A 19,781-nucleotide genomic window follows, 5' to 3' on the forward strand; every position below is an offset into this window, starting at 1 on the left:
GCACATTATTGTGTTCATTGAGCAGCATTACTGTAGCTCACAGATATTTATTGTTAAATTAGAAGGCACGACAAGAAAGAATAGAGCTCACACGGCATCAGGGGAACAGAGCCACTCTAAGAGTTCAGCTGTTTCCATTACGCATTTATATTCCGCGCTTGAAATGAACAAACCCCACTCAATGCCTCGGAATTCCCTTTATTCCTGTTTTATTTATTTTTGTTTATTTTCAACTGTACTAGTTTATTGCAAACTCGGTTAATTCACATTTAAAAACGCAGAGACATCATCCAGTTGCATCTGAAATCAATGATAGTTCATTTTATCAACATCCATACGGCCCATGTCGTGGAAAATCCGACTCAAAACCATATGTTTTTTTTTATTTTTTTCCTTTATCAGTGTTTTTTGTCCTTTTTACGGACTGTAATAGAAAAAAGAAAATATATAACAGGTAATAATAGAAAGGAAAAACGATTACGAACTGGCAAGCGCAATCAAGGAGCACAGCACAAGTACCTATGCTACAGCAAAGAAATAAATGCTGGTACAAATAAATCAACAAATATAAAAAGGGGCTGAGTAGCATGCATTGAAAAGAACAAAACTGGCACATATGAAGTTTGGATACATGAAGCAACAGAGGACAAGCATATGTATTTCTAGAGATTAAAATCAGGCAGAGGGTTGTCTTTCCTTCCAATTTTTTTTAACATCCTTTGGCATAAAAAAAAAATAAATTCGAGGGAAAACCGGAAAAGAAAATGGGGAGAAAATAAAGAACACACAACCAGGGCAGAAGTGGTACGAGAAAAACATCACTGCCACGTAGAATAAAACCGTTGTTCTCTCCCTCTCCTTTTTTTCTCGTCCTTTTCCTTTTTTAATAGCATATCCCATTAATAGTCATTCCCACCGTTCCCGGCAATAGCTCTGCGCCTGGTTGCTGACTCCGTTAGAGTTGTACATGTAGTAGCAAATGACACTTTGATTTGGCTGTAGATGTTGAAAGGTCGTTCCTCCCCAACCGGGCCTGGAGGTCGCGGGTGTCTAGGCTGAACGGTAGTCCCCTGGCGGGCCCGTCTCACATGTGCGTTCTGGCTCGGGTGTGTGGTTCTGCCGGGGAACAGAGGAGAAACCACTGAGGAGAGAAATAATCAGCGTACGTGCCCCACACCCCTCCCTTCTCCTTCCCTCTCCCATCCGCTCTATCCATCTCTTCTTTCCCATTTACCAACCAGGCCTGTCCGTCCATCTCAAGGTACGAGCAGCCTTGCTTTGACAGAGGAGTTTGATTCTCGCCGCCGCCACAAGCTCTAACACCTTCCTTTCTCTCCCATTTTTCCTCTCCCTCTCGACACCCGCCATTCATATATTGGGCACATGTGACACTGCGTATCCCCACATGCATCCACTCACGCGCAAACACAACATTCATCCTCCGCTGATTTAGAGTTCTTTGTTTTCGCTAATTTGCCAAAAACATGATTTGTATCTGCGGGGTATTTGATTTACTTGTTTGATATAATCTTGAAATCAGCACATATTCTTGGGACTCCTGAGAATCCGAACATAACAGTCTTAATACATATCACATCTTAAGCATTGAAGTGTAGATAGCAACGTAGCGAGAGAAAAATCGTTTGTGTCAAATTACCCTTTACAACACAAAGGTTCCAAAAGGGTGCTTGCAGCAGCATTCTTAAAATATACATATATTTTTTTTTAGTACAAGGAACATTTAATTAATCTAAAGAAACCTTTTTCCCCAATATAAAGAACCTTTTGTCCAAAATAAAAAGCCCATGGATGTTAAAGGTTCCTCATGGAACCATAGATGTCAATAAAATACTTTTATTTCTAAAAATTAAACTTATAAAAAATTTAGAACTCTAATTTCATAATTAATAACAAAGAAATTGCAGTACAAATTTAATTAAACCATGAAATTTTGATGTAGAACGACTCAAATAGTATTTTCTTGAAAAGTTCCAAATAGGGTGGGGAATTCTCAGCATGCCAATAAGAACCATTTTTGTTCCCCCAAGCCCTTTCAGTGAACAGTTTCTATAATCAACCATTTCTTCGTCTGAAGAACATTTTGATACATCTAAAGAAGCTTTTGTGCAACTGAAAGGTTCCATAGACGTTTCAGGTTTCTTATGGAACCTAATGCAGTAAAGAACTTTATTTTTGAGATGCAATCTTTGTTTTATTCAAATTCAAAACTTCTCATACACTGTACACCAACATTGTGACAGATGTGGCACAAAGGAAGCCATAATAGTGGAAATTGGACGCAAAAATTTCCTACAAACCAGGATCAAATACACAGATCAATCAGCAGTGCGTGAAGGGGTTAAACATGAGCAGATATGCACAGGCTAAATGGTTATTGGGTTGCCGTGGTCTCTTGGCAGCACTTGGGCTTGTCCGCATGCTTTGCCCTGAACATCAAACCCAATTCCCAGAGAAGAGCCGGCACTCATCCATACTTTCCCTCTCAAAGCTCCTTTTCCAAGATTAATCTCTCCAAGAGAGATAGGCCTGTTTTTTTATTGCCCCGATATAGTTAAAACAGAAAGGGTGAGACAAATCGTGTAGAATTAAACATTGTTTTTTCTTGATAATACTTATTCTGTATTCTTCGGCCTCTTATCTTAGTGCACATATTTTGCAAATGAGTGCTGGCGAAAAGGTATGGGGCCAGTTCTATCCTGAGGAAGGCCTAACCACTGGTTCTTAAAAACCCCATAACAAATCAGTGTCCCCTTCCCAGGGATGTGCGTCTCGTGTCCTCTTTCTCTTCTTTCCATCCGGCCCGCTTCCTCTTTGTTCCCGCCCCTCCTGCCTGGACAGAGAGGGGGAGAGGGGAGATGCAACCGAGTGCGGTGCTCTTTGAAACGAGGAGACGTATCTCTCTGGGAGCCACTGACCCCAGTATGAGAGCAAAGCACTTCGCCTTTTGCATTCCACGCCCTGTGCTGACACCAACCACCTTCCAGCAGAGGCCAGCCTTGTCTATGTGCCTCGCCTCTGAGCTCTGCGGATAGTAGAAGGGACATGAGGTCCACATCGGACAAAACCCAAACATAATTGCAAATTCATTTGTCATCATAATCAAGCACCTTTTCCCCCCCCCCACATTTGGAATTAACAACAAAACGGAACACAAAAAGTGACTGCATGGGTGAAATAATCCTGGGACTCCATGACCATGAGCAAGGAGTCAATATGGTGTACCTGCCCGCATTGTCCCAAGTGCAACTGTCAAAGAGCAACTAACTAACCCCAATTACCCCAACCTGCCTTAGCTGAGTCCCCAATAATATGCTGCGGCTCAATCAATTATCAGTTATTCCCCACAAAGCCAATCCCCCTCTCAAACTCAATCCTTCACCTCTGCTGCAAGAGCCAAATGCCAACTCAGGCCATTAATCAGTATATACCTGAGACAACCAACTCACAATGTTAGAACAGATTAAAACTCATCTGGGTCGCTATCGGTTCATTTAACCCCCCGATGATCAATGACAACAAAACACCTAACAATCACAAGGCATAAAACTAATAAGAATCGCATGTCACTTATCTCCAGTTTATTCAGTACTGGCTTTGATCAAGTCCTTTCCATGACCTTGTTTTGTGACGGGTTTAAAGGGGTCATAATGACGTTGCCTAAAAACAAGAACATTATGTTGTGTATGTGGTGTTTAGTCGCCGTTTAAGGTAAAACAACAAAAAAAAAAACAAAATTTTGGTTAAATTTATTTTCACATATTGTACATTATTGTTGCTCCTCTAATGCCCCGACTTTCTAAAGCGTATTGATTTTATACAAAGCTCATCCGGTTCTGCAAAACGAGGTGTGCGCTAATGGGCCAGCTATCCAGTGCGACTTGTGATTGGCCAAATACCTCAATCAATTAACCTTCGCTGCACGAGACAACACGCGGAGTTGAATCATCAGGGTGGCAAATGTCTTATTAAATATGTTAAAACTTACATTACCGGCTGTGAGTCAGAAGCTCCCGACTGTTCCTTGCAAAGTTGGAATTGCCCCACTTTTCATAGAAACAGCCCTTTGTGCCCAGTCTCTACTCTGGTGTGTCGTCCTTTGGAGACCAAACAAGTCCTTTCTTCTACTTTCTTCACAACGAAACTCACAGCATCTCCAACGACATGGCGGCGGCATCAACAAGAAATACAAGCGAGAACCGTTTACGTTAACAACCTTCTGTCTTTGCGTGAACGTTTGGGCCGGTGTTATGCAAATCTTCCTAACACGATTCCGTAGACATGTGTGGCATGGGTAAAAACGAGGCATTAAAAGTAGGGCGTGGACATGTCATTAAACTTTATCAGAATATCTCTTTGGGTTTGAAACGTTAGTCTTTGCAACTTTTAGGGATCTTATCTATTCACTAACAATGCTATGTAAACACTGACACTCCAAAGAGAAAGGAAAACCTTGAAATTGTGCATTAGATGAATACGCTTCTAAATTCAGAATACATGACTCCATGGTGTAAACCAGAATGCATATCCTTTGTGTAATTGTGTCTATTACCAAAATAGTTTCCCAGAGTGAGAATTTGGTTATATACTGGGTTGCCATTTCTTAGTTTAGATGCGTAAATTAGATCACAGTTAAAATTTGAGTGTCTGTGTCTGCTTGGTGACAGAGAAAGACAATGTGTGGTGTGATTAAGAGTGTGTTTGGTCCTCCCCCGGGTTTTACGTGCTGTGGGGGGTGTGGGGGGAGCTGTAGTGATTTGGAGGTGGAGGGACAGAGAGGGCAGAGGTTGGGCCGCTGGTGTCTAGTGTTTACACCAGCACTGGCAGTGGCCTGATGGAAAGCAGCACAGTAGGACTGGAAGGGGTGTAGGGAGCCCGACCTTCACAGACAGTCCAAAACATCCTTCATACACAAGACCGCCTAGATCTTCTCTAAACAAAAGAACATGCGCTCCAGACTCCCCAGCACACACTTATCTCACATAACACACAAACACACAAGCCACTAGCGACAATTCAACACCCCCCGCTCGGCTTATTTTCATGATCTCATGGCATATCACGGCCACTTGGCATAGACACACATAACCCTTCATAAACGCAACACACTGTCGCACGTTCAGCTGTCACACATGCCCCGCAAACACACCTTTACACAACCCCCAACACATCTATTTCGAAATCGCTATCCGATATCTTCTCTTGAAAGATGGCAGCTGATGGTTGTGTGGGTGGGCGATCAAAACCAGCACCACTGTTTAATATAGTTAATCAGTGTGTTTGAACAAACACATTTTTCACGGGCCGTATCGCCCAGTTTGTTCTCTTTCATCATCCGAGTGTGTAGTCGGTGGGGGGCAGCGCTATTGATTAAGCCACCAGGCGATCGATCGCCAGATGGTTTGTGGGGGTGTCTCTCTGAATCTGATAATGACTCGCATTATGAACATCAGTGCAATGCAGCTGTAATTGATATATTCTTGAAGGAAGGAAGTTAGAGCGAGAGAGGTGGGGAACACAGAGGAAGGCTGTTTTTTAACAGTCATGGTGAGCTGCGACTGAAGCACCAAAAACATGTGCATAGACGCATACACTGTAAAGTGTTTTTAATCAGTTGCATGCCCGCTATACTTTGTACGATTACTTGAAGAGCTTGCAAACACAGCTCCTACGGGACTTGCTCATGTGTCATGTGCCATTGTTGCAACAGAAATGCGACAACTTCCTCTTGATTTCAAGTGCAGTTTTATGAAGCTCATTGTAGTTTTATTCGTATACCAGAAACGCCGCTCCACCATCGTTTGAAACAACTAGGAGGGTACGGACGTAAATGCGCATGACAGCCTCCTTTCTCTTTCCCCCCTTGGCTTGGCAACACAGAGCGGGGGAGGGCCGTGTGGTGGGCAGAACAGCCCCTTGCGAGCTCAGTCAATATCTAACGCTGTCATTGTTTTGCCTAAACTGGTTATAAAAGAGAGGCTTAAATCCTGCGGAGCTGTGCACTCCCTGGGAAATATGGCCCAGTCACATTACTGATGCAGTGACTGCGAGACTGCTGGCCTCGCCCGAGGGGGAGTAGGAGGGGGGAGAGAGAAGGGGGAAAGCGGTGGGGAGATAAAGATAAAGGAAAATCAAATCTACGTTTCTCTACACAGCCTCTTTTCACACACGGAGCATGCACATACAGCCGGGCCGAGCGGCTGTCATGTCACTTTCAATCAGGGCTGTTCGTGTGTGCGAAGTGTGTGTGTGCCGCAGGGCCCCTGGCTCTCGGCTCCGTGGTGCCCCCTGGGACGGTGCAGTGTCAGTGAAACTCTAATGTGTTGGCTCGTTCTGCAAGAGCGAACAGAGCGAAGAGAGAGAAAAGAGTGTTGCTGGAGAGGGTGGCCGTTTCTGTCAGTAAACTGTTTTTTTTCGGAACAGGATTCTTTTGGAATTACTGACGTCTCTGAGTTGACCTCAGAACAGCGGAAAGCGGCAGCTCCCCAGTGAAACCGCACACAAAAACACAAGCTACATGTATGTGATTCAGAACAAAAATTATATGACATGTTTATATCATAATAATGTCTTTATTTCAAATACATTATTAGAAACAAGTTATATATTTTAACGATTTGGTTTATGTGTGTATATATATTATATATATATATATATATATATATATATATATATATATATATAATATATTATATAATTAATAGATATATATTTATAAAAAATATTTGATTAATTTATAATTTTCTTATAAATATATTTTGATTAAAATTTTTCTATTTATTTGTGACCCAGGGGACCATAAAACCAGTCATAAGTAGCACAGGTATATTGTTGTAGCAATAGCCAAAAATACATTGCGTGGGTCAAAATTATAGATTTTTTTCTCTTATGCCAAAAAATCTTGTAAAGATCATGTTCCATGAACTATATTTTGCATATTTCCATACCATAAATATATCAAAACTTCATTTTTGATTAGTAATCATGCATTGCTAAGAAACGTCATTTGAACAACTTTAAAGGTATTTTTCCTCAATATTTAGATTTTTTGCACCCTTCAGATTCCAGATTTTCAAACAGTTGTATCTCGGCAAAATATTGTCCTATCAAACCATACATCAATGGAATCTTATTTATTCAGCTTTCATGTGACGTATAAATCTCAATATCAAAAAATTGACACTTAAGACCTGATCCAGGTCACAATTATTTTATTATTTTTTTATTTTATTATAACACTACAAGATAAATTCTTGACTATTAATGGTTGCATTCCATTAACGTTTTATTTTTATTTTACATCTTTTGTTTATATCATTATTATAAATTAAATATTCATAAAATCAAAATGAATAAGATTATTGTCTTATAAATTCTTGTATCAGTGCAATATATATAATTCATCTATATACTATAATAAAGAAAAACTGAAGACGAAGAGAAAGAGCCATTCTGCACTACACACACTATTATTGTATCTAGATACTCACAACACACAATGAACAGACAGTGTGTCTCTATGATATCGGCTTTATAAAGTGCTCTCTGCCGAGTCTGTCTGCTGTCTGTACGGCTAAACAAAGACACGGAGAGGAAATACTGAAGCTGATAGAAAAAGAGATGAGAACGGGGTTAAAAAGGAAAGAGAAAGGGATCATGAATGAGAAAGACAGAAAGAGAGAGAGTAAAGTTGTAAAAAAGAGAGCGTGAATGAGTACGAGAGAAAGAGAGAGGTGGGGGGAGGGGGGTTAGAGAGTGCAGCTTTGCTCTTAGGATGCTAGTCTGTCCCTCTCAGCTCCGTTTTTAACAAAAAATGAAAAATCACCTTTGCCGCCTGGTGCACTTTAGAGTAGCTTATTTTTAGACCTGCTTGACAGTCTTCCAATGGCCGGAGACTAGCAGATGGGTTGTCTTAAAGCTTCATATGCTCCAAGCTCTCACCTCCCAGAGACAGGAAACTCACTTGGGAGTGTGCTACAAATAAATGCCCCCTGCCCTGCCCCTGGATTCCCTCATCCCACCTACTCACACCATTCTCCCCTAGATAGTGCCTGTCCCTGAATTTAGCACCTTCCCTGCAACTACGTCCTCCTGTACTGAAGTGCACTACACCCACGTCACTGTCCAAATGCTCTCCTCTTTCTGGCCTGACCAAGACTGGAGGCATATGTGTGAATCTGAATGAAATGTAAACATAAATATGCTTATGATAGATGACCTACAAATTAGCTCCAACTAAGCCAAGGTTTACTATTACTAATAAAATACTAAAAAATAATACATTTATTTATTATTCTTTTATTTACTTTATGGACAAAAAAATAAAAAAATATATAAAAAGATAAATAAAGAGAGCTTTACATTATGTAATGTTAATATTATAAAAAAATAACAGCGATTCATTAGATTATACAAACCGTGTTGGAAGGCATTATATGCAAATAACCAATACAAGATACAGTATATGTGCACCGCTCAACTATTACATCAATAATAGTGGCAAAATCAACAATTAAAAACACCTGTTTAAACTTTCAGATGTGGTTCATTCAGGGTCATAAACTCTCTTTTTGCCTTGAGCAACGTGTAGAGAAAAATCCAGGTGATATCAGTCAAAATCTGTATGGTCGTTTTATCCTCTCTGAAAGGAGCAGAGGGATGATTCCACTATGACTGACCTCCTTTGACCTCTGTGCTCCAGGGTGGCCTCCTCACATTCATCACACACACACATGCGCGCGCGCTCTGTTTATACTTATACATACTGTATATCCGACATCAGTACATCTCTGTCAAGCACCAGGTTGTCAAATAAATACTAAATGTACAGGGGATTAATTATACAGCGATGATGTACATAAGCATCTCGATGATGTAATCTTCAGCAACAGAGTAGAGCTGGCTCTAAAAGTCAACATACGCTGTCGGCTGTCTTTAATATAACATTTGACACATTCTGCAGGCATCAAATAGCGGCACATGACTGGCATACAGATGGACCCTTATATACACATATATACACTACTGTTAAAAAATTTACACTCTGTACACTTTTGTTGTTCATCAAATTAAAACTTATTCAGCAATGATGCAATAAATTGATCAAAAATCAAAGTAAATGCTGTTATTTAAATATATACTTTCTTTTCATCAAAGATTCCCCAAAACAGCTGTTTCAACATTGTTAATAATAATAGGGCACCAAAATTGAAAATTCAGCTTTGCCATCACAGGAATAAATGTAATTTTAAAATAGATATATTCTATATAACTAAAAGTTAAAGTTATTTTAAATTGATTTTATCTCGTTGAATATTCTTTTCACCCAAAAAATTTTTTATGGAAGTTAAATTTGTTGAAAACACAATTTCATGTAAGCAATGGTGGCTAAGACCAAGTTCCCACAGTTTAACTGAATCTGACTAAACTACGGTTGCCACTGTAAATGTTGTGCTTTTGTTGTAAGCAGTCTCTAATATAAAATGTCACACATTCCGCAGGCATCAAACAACAATGCGCAGACAGACCACATACTAAAACAACATGCATGCCCATACGGACATGCACACACAGTTGTGCGTTCGTGAGATCTGTGGAGTGTGGAGGTTCGAATATTAGATGAGCTTGGTGGCCTCAGTAGAGCCGTGTCATGGGCGATAGCACTGCGCTAGGCTAACACTAGGCTACGCTACGCTAGCTGTGTTCTGCCACTCAGAGATGCACTCAAAGTACACACACTCTCTTTCCATGTCATAGCCTCACTAAAACCCTCTCTGCTTCCCCTCAGGGAGGAGGTTTTGACTCCAAAGCAGCCCTAAACTAAGCCAGAGAGAGAAAAAGCATTACACGGTGAACAATGCAGCATGCAGAGAGAGAGAGACAGAGGGCTAGTGAGTGTTATCTACAGCCAGTCAACGTCAACACTTTGTTGTCACAACGATATGTGAGCCTAGCAGGCAGAGTGCGAGTGAGAGCGAGGAGGAAAAGAGAATAGGAGAGTGTGTGAGGTGTGCTGTCAGAGCTGTGTGATTTATAGAGTGTGCTGTCAGACTCCAGCTGCTGAACCAAAGTGTCAGGTTGAGAGAGACCCCTACCAGTGTCTGTGTGTTGAGAGAGAAAAAACGAGATGGAGAGAATGAGAGAGAAGACAACTTTTTAAAGGCCACATTCTACACTTCTGTAGCATTTTTCCCCTGTGAAGTCCACTTGTTATGTTAGTGAAGCTTTCTTGAAATCAAAACACTAGCAATTTTGTACTGCAAGACCATTTTAGACAATCTGTCCTACTCAGGTGGGACACAACAAACTATTTGTATGTTCACATCGAACATAAAAATGGGGTATGATGAGACATAAAAAACAGCCAATCAGAACAGTTAAATCTGTTTGCTCACTCTCACACACTTTTTTTGTTCTTTGTGGCATATGAGGCATTTGAAATATTTAATATTTGATAATATAAAATATTCTAAATTCCACAAACAGTCTCTCCTTATCCATATTTAATGATTAATATAAATTAAAAAGCAGTATATATAATTTTACGATGACTTGTCTAGTTAGAATTAAACAAACTGTTTGCTACTGTACCTTTAAGACATTTGACAATAAATTTAAAAAATTTAAATAAATTAATAAAGGAATAAAATTGGTTTGTTTTGGCCTTAAAAGCATAGTTTAAATTTTTTTGTCATTATTTATTCACCCATATCATTCCAAACACAAAGAAAAAAAATTACAAATAATTTAAATAAATGAATTTAAATATATGAATAAAGGGATAAAATTAAAAAAAAATTGCCTTAAAGGGGTATTTCACTAAAAGTTTAAATTCTGTCATTTTTTACTTAACCGAAAACATTTTTGAAAATATCTTCTGTTTCGCCAAAAAAAAAAAAACGGCATGAGGGAGTAAATAATGACAGAATATTCCTTTTAGGGTGAACTATTCCTTTAAGATAAAGTCTTCTCATCTGTTATGTTATGTTAATGAGCGAGGCAAACAGAGTGAAGTATCCACAGTACTCAAACCCTCCAGATCACAGCTGCGCTCTGTGTGCATGCACGCGCGTGTGCGTCGAGCGTTGAGAGTGTCGAGCAGTGAGAGTCATCTCACCGACAGCGCTTAGACTCATACGTCACTGTCACAGCCACAACAGTTCCAGTCCCGAGCTGGCAACCCGCACGCGAGACAACAACACACACCATGCAGCGTGGAGCTGTAGCGCCACAGCACAACCCTGCTCAACTGTCATATCAGACTGGGGCATGTGCCGTACACACCCCCTCCTTTTTCTGCTGTCTTCACATTTTCATTTCAGTTCGCTTTCTCTCATGTTGCGTCTCAACATATCCTTCGCTCTGTCTATGCATTAAAGGAACAGGCTACCATGAGAGACGGATATGAGAAAATGCTTTATAGTGATCCCAGTGGACACATCTCTCTTTTTTTCCTTGCTCTTCCTTACCCCCTCCCTCTCTCCCTTTCTCTTTCCCTCTCATGCCAGTCCCCAAATTATTTAATTTAGCGCAGACACCATATCTCCCTATGTGCCATCCCGCTGAAGTTCTCTCTCCCTCCACGTCCTCCTCCCTTCTTTCCTCCACTTTATAGATTGTTCCAAGCAGGGGTATTTCATGACAGAATCAGGAGTGTGGGTGGGTTCGCTGGAAAATTTGCAAAAAGGCATTTACTTCATTTTTATCTCAACATAAACACGCACATGCACGCTCGTGGCCCGAAACCGGTATCCAACATTGTAATAAATGAATGCGAATGTGTTGATTTACTCTGAAGATTAGTGCCGCCCCATGGTGAGTGTTTTTGATTTGAATTTGCCAGGCCCAAGCTTAGTTTGAATCTCCGTCTCAGCAAGGGCAAAGCAACAAAACAAATGCAAACAGGTAAACAACTTAAACATGTCCCCTCCGATTCTAGTTTACTCCAATGCCCACCACCTGGAGAATTTCCATCGAAAAAACCATGTGGAAATGTAAATCCATAACACCATGACACACTTCGTACCCGCTCCTGTTTAGTACTCCAACATCGTACATATATAGATAACTGAATACCATTAATGAATGGGTTCATTGGTTCATTATCAACTCTTGGCTAAGTTCCTGCTATTCCTCTTATTCTCATATCATTGTGCTGAAGCCATCAGAGAGATCCAAGGCCTAGCACTCTTCATGTCACAAGGCTCAACACTTGGCTGCAGACTCAGGGATGTCATGGTCATCGAGAGGGAGCTGTTCTAAACACAGAGCTCATAGCTTTAGCTGGAGACACTATACTGCAGTCCCCTGATAACCCCTCAACCAGCCAGCCAATCAGCAGCAGGTAAGGTGGATTTGAGGAGCTGTAGGCATGTGTGTGTGTGTTGGGGTTAGGGCTCTGAAGAGAGCCCCCCAGATCCCCATTCTAATAACGTACACTGCCACTCCAGACGCAAGGGCAGCTGGGACATGCACACACACACACTGGCAATAATAAAATCGAGCATCACAATAGAAACCTATATCAATATCTACAGCACACAGAAGCAGATTCAAAGCACACCAGACAAACTCTCCACATAAATTATAAATCTAATATGACACATAATGGAACAGATTCTATGAATGTTTTCAGAGCTTCTACACTTGTTAATGCCTTGATTTGTTTAATATGGGTTATGTGTAAATATATGCCTGTCTGTTCATATGCTAATATTAAATCTAGTTTAAGGAGGATTTTATGTTTTCTGAAGAAAATATCTGTGGTGCTTTAAAACTAACCTGAATGTTTTCTAACCCCCCTTTTTATTATTTACCATGGAAAAATTGTCCAATCGGTTTACAAATTATAATAATTGCAATTTTATTTTTGTCTACATTTTATATACACTACTGTTCAAAAGTTTGGTGTCTAAGATTTTGTTTTATGTTTTTAGTAGAGGAGAGGAGTCTCTTATGCTCATCGAGGTTGCATTTATTTGATCAAAATACAGCAGTATGAAATATTATTACTATTCAAAATAAATGTTTTCTTTTTTAATATATTTTGTAATTTATAATTGTGATGGCAAAGCTGAATTTTCAGCAGCCATTACTCTAGTCTTTAGTGTCACATGATTTTTCAGAAATCATTCTAATATGCTGATTTTGTGTTCAAGAAACATTTATTTTTATTATCATTTTTAAAAACAGTTGTGCAGTTTTTTTTGTGTGGAAGTTGTCATGCATTGTTTTCAGCAATCTTTGATCAAGTTCAACAGGACAGCATTTATTTCACGTAAAAAAAATTGTGGTAAAGTAAACATCTTTAGGCCTAATTTTGATAAATTAATAACACATGCTTGTTGAATAAAAGTATTAATTTCTTTAAAAAAAATCTTTTGAATGGTGATGTATACAAGCTCTTCCTCCACCTCTATGAAAAATGAAACGTGTGAAAGAAAGCCAGTGTGAGTGCGAGTTACGCCCTGATGAACGCCGCCTCCTTACATCATTCCACTCAGCGCTGTATGAGAACTCATAGCCCTCAAATATTCAAGACTTTTGCAATGTCGGGGGGTGGCTAGTGGGTAGAGACAAGGAGGCATCAACAAACAAACAAGTGCAAAGACCACCCTCCCTCCCTCATACACACACACACACACACTCAGTCACCCATCCATCTTAACTGCTGAGTACGGTTAAATATTAACCAGCGCTAAAGGAAATACCATACACCCACGTGCGCACACATGCCAGCAGGGAAGGGATATAGGGCGTGGGGGGAATGCGGCGCCCCCTGGAGGGCTTAATCAGAACCGGCAGTGTGTAAAAATGAGGTGCGCTGTCAGAGAGTGACAGCAGTGCCTATGGAAGGGCCGAAGGGTGGGCGGTTGGGAGTTCACCTGGGGAAACAAAACAACAACTGAAAGAAAATCTACACACACACACACTCACTCACACAAAAAGTCTCTGAAGTTTCTAACAAAGGAGTGGAGGATCCAGCAGAGTAGGTCTAGCTGCGCTGATCGGGGCGAAGCATCACTTATTTACCAGCTTACATCTGCACTATTTATGGTGCACCAGGGAGAGGCAGAAAGGAAAGAGGGAGACAGAGAGAGAGGGGTGGGTGGGGGCAACACAGAGGGGCTAAAATATGCACCAGAAAAAACAAATCTGGAAAACAAAAAAAAAAAATAGACATAAAAAGGCGAAGAATGAGAGACTTAAAAAGGCGAATGAGAGAGAGACAGTGAGAGAGTTGGAAACAGTTTGAGGAAGGGAGGGAGTTGGTGGGAGTGCAAACGAGAGAAAGAATTAGAGACAAGATAAAGGATGGAAGCAAAGTTTGCCATAAGGGAGAGGAGGATGATACAGTAACATGTCTTGTGAAGGCTCATGGGAAGATGAGGATTAACTCAGAGTGGGGCCGCACTGGGAGGGCATGCTGGGTAGGGCACGTAGGCCATGCCCGTCCATCCATTCAGTCTTGTTAACAACATACACACACGTTCAAGTCTCATTTCACCTGGGCAGGAGCAGGGTAAAACCCGGCACGGGTCAGGACGTAGGAAAGGAGCTGTCTCTGCAGCTGACTGCTCTATACCTCACCTCCGTCAACACTCAGGTGGGTCTGGAGTGGATGCGGGGGACGGAGCGGATGGGAGTGATGCAGTGTGCCCGTTGAGCCATGGGCTGGTGCGAGTATCTCGGTTGGCCGGCCTCAGGGTGAGGCAGACAGTGACCGACAGGGTCCAGCGCTCACCCTGCTGCTAAATGGACTGACCGGCCATATGCCCAGTGCCGCCAGCCTTATATCACTGTCACACAGCAGCCGGGGGCTCATGTGGAGGGGTAGGGTGTTTGAACCATGCAGGAGATTTAGGTCACATCCCCCAAGCCCCTAAAATATTAAGTCATAGACCTGAGTAAGCTATTAACCTCATACACTGCTACGTATAAAGACCCATCCACCAACACACACGGGGCTGCAGGGATGGTGGCCCATAGCTCACAAAGATGAATGTAACTTGGGCTAGGGCAGGATGCAGCTGACCCCAGCGGCCCGTGGCAGCCACTACGGGCTGAGTTATTCACAATCCTGCCCTTACTCAATCTGTCTGCCCCATAATCAGCACAGAGAGAGAGAGAAAATGAAAGCATGCCTACAAGCCTTCATACAGTGGCACTGACCTAGCAACAGTACTTTAAGATTATTGTTCTTAGTGACGGAGGTGAGTTCTTATATTGTTCTTATAAGTTCTTAGTGGGACATATTTTGCATTTGCCACTTAAGGGGAGAAATGGCATCAGGAAATGCTGTATGCGAGTCAGATTCAAACACACATCTAGAGGTCTGCTACTCAACCCTGACGGGACATGGAAGACTGTCAAGCTTTGGGTTAGGTTTGGGTTAGATTTCATGAAACATGCATAAACTGCTAGACTCCTACAACAAACTCGTTTTAGTTGAAGCATGTGTGTCAACTGATGCACAAAGCGCCTCTCTTACAGAAGTCATTTTCAAACCAGACAGCAATCTCTTGGTGTATCGTGGTGAATTCCTGTGAAAAACTTGCATGGAGATTTTTTTTTTGAAATTCTTGATTGCACAGATTCCTACAGAAATTACAGGATTTTGCCAACAAAATTTCTCACAGCAACTGATAATATGACTTTACCTTATGGCAAACTAACTCATAAGGGTCACAATCACAATTTTGTTGATTTAGCATATTTAAAATGACATTTCTTAAACTATTATATTACTCAATACTTTAATCCAAAAATCCTTTGACAATCCTGAATCCAGTGCTGATACTATCAGATGTTAGGTTTGCACTACTAAAGATAAGTCCCTACAGGGGAATCAACCAGTTAGCAGTAACTTTTTTAACCGTCCTTTAAAAGGGACTGCGTGGGAAAAGTGTGTGTGTGTGTGTGTGTGTGTGTGCGTGTGTGAGAGAAAGAAAGATATTGTGTTGTGTGTGTGTGTGTGTGTGTGTGTGTGTGTGTGTGTGCGTGTGTGCGTGCGTGAGAGAAAGAACGATATTTAAATTCTGCCTGGCCTTTAGGCTTGGCTGAGATGTCTGCATTTGAGTTGGTGCTTAAATTGATACTATTTTTCACGACACAGCTCTGTGATATCTCCAGCTAAACTTGAGTCAGCAGATGTGTATCACTGCTCTGCCATGTCTGCATCCTCTGGGAATCATTACCACGGGCCAGGAACATCCAGAGGTGCTTAAAACCAAACCACCACCACTAGAATGTCTGTATTTCTATACAAAAACATCTTTTTGTTGGGCAATGAAGACACAAAACTCCTGCCCAACAAAGAACAAAACTACATTGTGGTTCCAAAGAATGTAGATAAAGAGTATTTATATTTAAATGCATCAAAAAATGACAGATTTTTTAAAGTGTGTTTACACTGACAGTGATTAGCATTGTCAAACTGACCAAAAGTAAAATTTTTAAAAAGAGGTGATTTGAAGCCATGTTAGCAAAAGCAAACACAGGCAGTGTGACAAAGATAATAAGGAATATATCGCTGTAAGTGAAAATGCACATCAAAGTATACAGTCATGTCAAAAGTGAAGGGACTTCAGGTACCACAGTGTCATAAAGAAAAGTTAAAGTAAAAAGTGTACAGAGTGTGGCAGCACTTTGTTAACGTGTGTGGCAGCACTTGCTCACTAAAGTCTAAATGTGTGTGAGTGTGTCAGTCTCTGAGTGAAGGGGTTCAGGGCCTCCCTTAGGGAACTCAGATAAAGGCTTCAGTAAAAAGAGAGAGACTAGCTATACCTTACACAGTAGAAGAGACTGAAAGAGAAACAGATACAGAACAAAAATGGAAGAGGGAAAGAGAGAAAGAAAGAAACAGAGACTCATCCGGAAAGAAATAATGTCAAGTGGACAAAGTGTGTTATTGTTACAGTAGGCAAACGGCTTTTGATGAGCTGTCAGACATCAGATTGTGCTGTGAACTTGAGCGTGAACCTGTATGGCATACAGTTGTCTGTACAGTATCTCTAACTGCTCAAGGCCATCTGAACTGTTATTAGTGTACATTCCTCCATACAGTATGTTGTGCTTAGTGATGCAGTGGTTCTCAGCTGGTTTTGTTTGATTTTACACTGGATGTGACCCAGCGCAGTACAAAAAGAGTTTATTAGAATAAAGAAAAGGTAGCAAAAGCAAACAAAATGCCTTTAAAATAAAAATAATAAATGCGTTAAGGGTTTTAGCCCAAAAATATGCACACTTATTATATCATTCTAAATTATAATTGTATGGGATAGAAAATACTATAACGTTTGATTGAATTATATGGTTCATATATGTATTTATTTTGACTTAACAATTTTCTCCCCAAACCCAGAGTTTAAAAACGGAGAAGCACTGTACTTGTGTGTGTAAGTACACAATGCATATGAATGACAATCTGTTTTTGTATATGCATTGCAAATGTAAGCAAGAGTGGACCCGGGACAGCATTCCCAGTTGTCTGCCCTGACGATGTGTGTGTGTGTGTGTGTGTGTGTGTGTGTGTGTGTGTGTGTGTGTGTGTGTGTGTGTGTGTGTGTGGATGAATGTGAGTTCCAGCAGTCACAGCAGGTGGTGTGATTGATTTGCAGAGTAATGGGGTCTAATCGTTACTGGCTTGAGGATGCACCTTGTTTTCTCCTTAATTCCCTTATTAGCTGTGATCTGTGTCACATCTGTATCTATCAGGGCTAACTGAGATCGACTACAGAATATTCCAAACATCACAAAGCAGATACACCTTTTGCTACTACAATGGGATTCATTGCACATCTGACATAAAATATGATTATAAACCATTAAAACATGAACATCGGAAGTTCTTACATGGCTTTCTGGAATACTTCATTCTGATTGGTCAAATTTCCTACATTCAGTGGTTTTTCTAGATTCGTGTTTTTCTTATCACTCTTTGTGTTAAATGTGCGTACAGATTAGCTTAGGAAAGTAAAGAGTTACTCCTGTATAAATGTATTATGAACTGTAACAATGTGTGGTGTACACTGAATTATAAGAGCAATATTTTGATAAAATAAAATAAAATGGCCAGTAAATGTTCTCAATAACCATTGACAGGTCTTGTAAAAATGAATTTTGGACTTATTCCAGAATGTCATGAATGTTTACCTTCTTTTATTGCACTGCCATGTGGTTCTGCATTACTCACCTGGAGCTCAGTTTGAAAGAAGAACTTCTGCGGACACTGGGAGCAGTCGTATATCTTGTCCTCCTGTCCATGGACAGCAAAGATGTGCTGCTGCAGCTTATTGGCCTGAACAAACACTAAGGGGAAAAGGACAGAAGGGAAACAGCAGTCAAACAATTGGCTGAAACGCTTTACCCAAGAGTGTGGAGCGAATTGGCTGTGAAAATAGCTGATTCGATTAAGAACTAATCCTGAGTGAGGAATTAAAAAAAATCCATGACTACCAACTTTCATGCTTTGGGTAGGAGAGGGAGAATAAAAATAATGAATTTTTTTGATTTGAGACAATGTGTCGGCACAGATGAAAGAGGAAGGGGGAGGGGGTGTTCTCAAATGAAAAGCTCTCAAACTTTCTTTATCGTAGAGCAGGGGATGACAGCCGGAGATGGAGGGAGAGACAGAGACAGAGACTAAAGTATCCCCACCAGACCTTGTGATATTTATCAATAAATCATTCCTCTTTCCTTGAGTTTTTAAATTCCGTTCGTGTATTTATTTTTTTTTCTCAGTAAACTTAAGTTTGCTGTGTGTGGAGACTATGAATTATTGAGCGTCCCTGGAGGAGAAGGCATCCGCTTACTTATTCATGAGCCACACAGGAATAGTGTTAAAGTTTAAAAGAGGCCTGCGTACCTGTAAGGGAGGAAAGGGGGATGAGAAGGTGGTGTAGCCAAACAACTCCGTAAAGGTGAAAGAAAGACGGAGAACTAATCCGCAAGGAGGAAGAGAGAGGGAGAAAAAAGGATGGACAAGGCAAAAGAACAAATGATTTGATCAGAGGGGTGGAGGGAAGGACGAATAGAGAAGCAAAAGGGAGTGTACAGTGAATATGGAAGGAGCTGGAACTGGAAGAGGAGTAATAAAGAATGGGTTAGGGAAGAAAAAGAGTGCGAAATTATCTAGAGAATGGTGTGTTTTGCAGTACTGGGGACAATATGGCCTCCAACACCAGTCTTTAATGTTGACAAGCTCAAGTAATGATTTCTGATTCCCAAAGGTTAGCTGACAAACAGTCCAAAGTGACTTTCAAACTTAGTGTGAGGAGACGGCACACACACTGGGCCTGTTTAACTAAATGCACACGTACACGGAGGGTCCTACCCTGGAGAGCGAGAGCGGATTACACTGCCTTTCTATATACCTGCCCTTTATTCTCTGACCTCTCCTCTCCTGAACACACACAAACACACACACGATTTTCTCATCTCAAAGACATTCAGCATGACAACTGGCCTACAAAAAAGCTAGTAGTTTGTATGTGATACTTTACAGCGTACAAAATGGCCATCATGATTTGATAAAGCGAGTAAAACTGTGGGCTATTGTTTGTCTATTCTACTGCAGTGCCTTATGGTCCACTGAATGTGGTACGTCTGACAGGGGCTCGATCTGTCCAGGGGTTATGAGTCTCACCAGGCATCACAGCAGGGAGATCAGCTCTCATTAGCTTTAGCATCAGCTCAGCAGGTCCCCTGCAAGAACTGCAGCCTCCTGTCTTGGCCACGTTGAACTTTATTAACCATTGTGTGCC

The 19,781-nt window shown here is 40.9% G+C and overlaps 1 pseudogene; it reads right to left on the reverse strand.

Moving 5' to 3' along the window:
• Positions 1–15,996: 15,996 nt before the first annotated feature.
• Positions 15,997–19,781, reverse strand: part of LOC109072737 — a 72,514-nt pseudogene continuing 68,729 nt past the window's right edge.

This window comes from Cyprinus carpio, chromosome A18, assembly GCF_018340385.1.
Source record: "Cyprinus carpio isolate SPL01 chromosome A18, ASM1834038v1, whole genome shotgun sequence".
Taxonomy (NCBI): Eukaryota; Metazoa; Chordata; class Actinopteri; order Cypriniformes; family Cyprinidae; genus Cyprinus; species Cyprinus carpio.